Source organism: Macrobrachium nipponense, chromosome 21 (assembly GCF_015104395.2).
Source record: "Macrobrachium nipponense isolate FS-2020 chromosome 21, ASM1510439v2, whole genome shotgun sequence".
NCBI lineage: Eukaryota > Metazoa > Arthropoda > Malacostraca > Decapoda > Palaemonidae > Macrobrachium > Macrobrachium nipponense.
Genome location: NC_087212.1, coordinates 27,732,555 through 27,738,522, shown reverse-complemented (window position 1 = coordinate 27,738,522; position 5,968 = coordinate 27,732,555).

Sequence of the window (5,968 nt, the reverse complement as noted above, 5' to 3'; positions counted from 1 at the left end):
GTGACAAGTCAAAATCCTTCACAATTTTGGTTAATCACAGGCTGTTTCTTCTGTTTGTTCCTTCCTAGTTTCCTTTAGTTTTCTGCCTCTTCGTTGTCCTTCCAGGTTTCTTCTTCTTTACTTTCATTGCCTTCTGAGGATCTTGAAACACTTCAGCGGCCAGGTCCTTGATGAACTCCCTGACTGCATCGTATTCTCCTCTTTCATCAGCATCGCATAGGAGATCATTAGCATAATTGACCTTCTGCATGATATCCATTCTGCGATGTCGCTCTTCTTCAGATCCTTGGCAGTTATCAGGGTTGAACTTCAGTGCCCGCTTCCTATAGGCCCACTTTATTGCCTTCAAATTAGCATCCTCTGCAATACCTAGGATGTAGTATGGGCAGCCATGACGTTGCATTCTTTGTAGGGTTTTGGCAGCTGCAATCAAATCTTGATCATCTAATTTCTCAAGCTGCATCATAGCTTCCCTGTGTCTGCCAAGCAACAAGAGGCATAATCCCAGTCTTAGCCTGAAGTCCTCGTGATTGTCGTCCATATCCAATACTCTGAGGAAACATTCACTTGCTTCTTCCAGCCGTCCAAGATTACAGAGCATGTTTCCTTTTACCTTGTTTTCTTCAATCAAAGCATTATTCTTATTCTTTTCATTTCTCGTAGAATTGTTTATCACGGATACTAGTCGTTCTTGTTCCTCTAATGTCTCGTTCATTTTTTCATCCTCCTGTTGAAGCGACTGATCTGTGGTTTCCTGGATATGGACCTTCTTCTGATTGCCTAGATTCTTTTGAGTCTGATTACTGTGATTTTTCTCTACGTCATGATTTCTTTCTAGAGCAGACACTTCTCGCTGTGAGGCTTGCAATCTCTCCTCGAGATGTGTCGTCGCCTGGAGCAGCCTCTTTCTTTCGGCTTCGTGGGTCTTCACCTTCTCTTCAAGGTATCCACAATAGAAATCATTGTCCACGGCTTGGTTCTGGAGTTCTTCCAGTTTTTCTCGATGGTTTTCACATTCTCTCTCCTTCCGTGCGAGCTGTGCGTATACAGTTTCAACTTCCTTGGCTTTCTGGATTAATTCGTCCTCCAACTCTTCTATTTTCTTCTTCAGAAGTTCATTTTCTTCTTCAGCACAGTCGCGATTTTTACCAAGCTTCTCGATGTTATACTTTTCTTCCTTGAAATCGTCGAGCAAATTTTGATTCCTTCTCATTTCAGCAGCTTCGTTAAAATTCAAATCTTCGAATTCATCTAGGAGGAAAAAGTACTCCTCCTTTGCGTCTTTCCATTCTTCCTTCAAAAGCGAGATCATTTCAGTAGCGCAATAAAGGTCGTCGTCGTTCTTCCGTGCGGCAGCATCTTGACCAATCTGGGGAGCCTTCTGCCCTTCAATGTACTGATGTACGCGGCCAAAAATTGCTCCCAGAACAAGAGCTACTGCGTGTTTACCAATAGATAATCCGAGAATTCGGATCCAATTTCCATTTATAAAAGGTACCACTGATCCGGCAGGGATCAGAGCCAATAAGTTTTTCACAAAGTTAAATTTACCAAGTGCCAACATGGTTACCTTTCTTTCCACCCGATCAAAACGTTGGAATTAGAAAACGCCACTAGAATTCCGAGAATTCCCCAGATCCTCATTTTGGCTCCAAGGCCATTTTCTTGCTTTGGGAGATTCGTCACGGAGCCTTCGGAACGGAAGGACTTGGAGTAACTGAAGGCTTCTGAAGACTTCGATGGGGCCTTATCCACGATGTGTGCACCAACGATAATACAACGGTAGATAAGCAATGGGAAATTAGGCCTAGGCTTAGTTCCTACTACCTAGCTAGGTATATGGCTCACGAATTCTGCGAGAAATTAAACTGGCCTGACCTACCACTAGGCTATCTTACCCTAATTTCAGGTTGAACGTGTTTTGGTTAAAACTGGAACATCGCCAAATACTTTATATTTCTTATTATGTTATAGTATACTAATCCAACTCCTCGTGCATTTTAACTTAACTGCTACCGGTTGGCTAAGCCACTATAGGCTTACTAGGTCTAAACCCTAGTTCCCCTGCTGGGTACCTTTTCAAGCTTAAATTTGTAAATCGTCGTAACTTTGGACACTATTTTCAACACCTTTTTTTTCATCCATACGATTATATATGTTGATCTTTTTCACATAACTGTAAGTTTCGAGTGTACTGTCTAAACTCTAAAGCAAGAGCGCATGTATAAAAGTTACCACGCAACTTCACCGTCAACATCATACTGAGTTGAGAATGTCATTGTCATGTAATGTGAGTTTGTAACCAGGTTGTCACTTCTATTGTTTCGAGCGATTTCAAAACTGGAGCCGAAGAGAAAAAAAGAAAAAAATTCCAAATGTGATAGAAATAATTCCAACGTCAACTGGTGACCTATACTGTCATGGCTTAGGTATATATATATATTATATATATATATATATATATATATATATATATATATGAATATATATATATATCTATATATACCCTATATATATTTGTAAACTCGTAATATGAATAAAAACACAGCAGGATACATTTCTCTATATAAAACTTCCTTTTTTTATTTATAACATGTATATCAAATGTCTATTACAGAAACTTTTAGCAAAGAACAATTATTAAATTATTATTATTATAATTAATTATTATTACTGACAGGGTTGCAACAAGACCACCGAGAATAGAAGGCCTGTTCGATGTGACGTCATGACGTCGACCCTGGTAGTCCGACTCTCCGACGCGAATGACTGGCGACTCACTTCCGAGTCCCGACTCTCCTTCCCTTACATCACTTGGACACGAGGTATTTTCGTGGTTCCATTGTTTTATTTATGAACTGGAACATAACCAATATCTAGGGTACCTATCCGCGGCGGCCCAGACTATGGCAGATGCGGTTTTTCTCTGCAGTTTTACCTACTGAACAAGAATTTTAAGTAATATTTATTCGGACAACTGTAATTAATCCCCAGGGGCCAGTACTAAACACGGCGAAATACATTGGACGCCCCAATCCCTAGTGGATTTCGTATCCGCGGTTAAGTTTCTTGCAGGGTATTTCTAAAGAATAGTTCCGCACGAACTGCAAGGAACGTAACCGCGGATACGACATCCACTATGGATTGGGGGCTTCCAATGTATTTCGCCGTGTTTAGTACTGGCCCCTGGGGGTTAATTACAGTCGTCCGAATAAATATTACTTTAAATTCTTGTTCAGTAAGTAAAATAACATAGGAAAGTGTCAATTGCCATAGTCTAGGCCACCGCAGATTGCTTCTGTAGAAATACCCAGTGCTCATATATACATACAGGTAAAAATATAAAAGACCATCTTTCTTCTTCCACAGGTAAAACTTCAGTACAGATTAATGAAATGCCACACTTATGGCACAATGCCCTACCTACAGTTAAGCCTAACTGTACGGTACATGCATTTTTCATGTCAATGAAGTACGTCACTTAGATCTCAAGATACCTACAGAGGTTCATGATACAAATATCATTAAGCAGATATTCAATAATTCCAGAGAGCTGATACTGCTGAATGTATTTCTAACACTGCAATATATATTACATTGCTGTTATAAAACTATTATTTCATTTTGGCAATAATTTTAGCTCTAGTTATGAGTTAATAAATTTGATTATTCATCAGAGCAGGTAATATTGTGTTTTTGTTATACCTATAGTTGTTCCCCACAAAGTCACTGTACCATCAGGAGAGTGTTTTTTCAAACAGGTCTGCCGAGCATCATAACAAAAGGACTCAAATTTCCTTATGTACAGTAAGTTCCAGAAATGAAGCGACAAATTTCAGAAGATTTCGTTCAAAATTCACTAACTGGCAACTCTACAGCTCGTAGCTGGAAAACCTTTTTTTTCTACAGTGAAAGCTCTATCAAGCAAAATAAAGCTAACATATGATGCACAAATATCAAATCTATGATATATATAACAATCATAAGAAAAAATTACGGTAATAGTAATTATTTTAAAGTATAGTAATTACTTCAAACTAAAGAAACGAAACAATTTGAAATTTTCGTTCAACACAGGATAACCAACATTACCAATGTAAACTTCGAGCAATGTGGAAGCAAATATTTAATATGATAGTGTATTATCAATTATTTTAGCGAAGATGCATAAAACCATGCAAGTATCAATAGAATTTAAAGGGAAAATCTCCGCGACATTAAACATAATCAACCATGAATGCACTTAGATTCAACAGAGAAGTTGGGTGTGGTTGGTAGTTCTGATTCTAGCTTCTAGGACCGAACATAAAACACCATCTTCGAGAAAGGCTCTTAACTGCTGATGCTACCGTCAGGTGACTAAGCCTAGTTCCGGGCATAGCACGGCTTACAATACAAGGCCACTGTCTGTTATTTAGGCAAAGATAGAACCATCAGGACCGACACCTGGATCTGTCCTTGCACCTGGGAAACAAACTCGCTATATAAAAAAATAAGAAAAACAGTCGCAAGCACCAGAACACCCGTAAAATCACCAACTGGTTGAGTAGGGAAACGACAGACTCCAACCACCCCTCCCCCCCCTCTAACTCTACCTCTACCCACAATCTGAACTCCACCTTTTTCACTTTGACATTTTTCCTCAAATCTTCGAATCATATTCCAACCGTGAAATTTAAGACTGAATTTGCGTAAGTGGGAGTGATATCACCTAAATTCATAAGGGAGTGATATCACCTAAATTCATATTTCCACGGACCACCAGTAATCAGTTCGATCCAGTAAGGCATTATTGTGTAACAGAAATTTATGAGTTTTTTGGGGTATGTATATATATATATATATTATATTATTATATAATATATGATATATATATATATATATATATATATATAAAGAAGTACCCGAGCGTGGCCAATAGGCCTAGTGCTCGATTCTTAAAACGCCTCTGGTTATTCCTGACTAGATAAAAAGGTCCTGAGTGAGAGAGAGAGAGAGAGAGAGCACAACAGGATATACTCGAATTAAAATAATGCTCGCCAAGCATATTCATATACCGGATCGTATGGGCAAGAATAGTCTCACTTATGCACTGAAAAAAAAGGTGGAAACCTACGAAAATACTTGTTTGATGCCACCCTGAACGCAATTCCACGTGCAAAATATTTGTACAATTGAGGATTTCGATGAAATTATTATCTAACAAACTGGAAGATATATTTCCTTGATTCTTGAAATAGGCCTAACCATGTAGCCAACGCTAAACGCGCATATAACTTGGATTTTTTTACACTGACTTGTGTCTTATTTATATTTCATTTAATCAGATGCTAAACTTCTCAGTGCTTTATCAAAAGAAATCATAATAACTTTCGATATAACGCTATAAAAGTCGAAAGTTAATTTACAAATCATATTAGGCCAATGCTTATGCACTCGGTTCCTGCTGCCACTGCTATGGTGAACACTTGATATCACACATTGAGAGCCGCAGATGATTCTATGGGGAATATTCTTTCCATTTAATAAACAATTATTGAACTAACATTGATCATTCACTGGGGAAATACTTTGTGTGCTTAAACAGATATCGCTGATACGTATTATCATATAAAGAGGATGGCAATAATTGGAATAAAATATACTAACTGGCAACCCCAAAAGTTTCAAAAGAAGTACGATCAATTCTGAGATTTGTCGCTTCACTTCTGGAACTTACTGTACATTAAGAGTAAATGTACAGTGATGCTCAAATCTCATGCGACATGACTCCATAGGATTTCGTTCAAAATTCACTGACTGGCAACCTAGCATGGTCCATATTCATCTATTATTTCAATGCGGAAACGCGATTTTTGCATACAATATGGACATAATATGTTTCATAAGAGTGAAATTTGTCATATATGTCAAAACTGTAAGAAAATGTCAGGTGTAGCAAATTTCAGAAAAAACTTTCGAAACATTT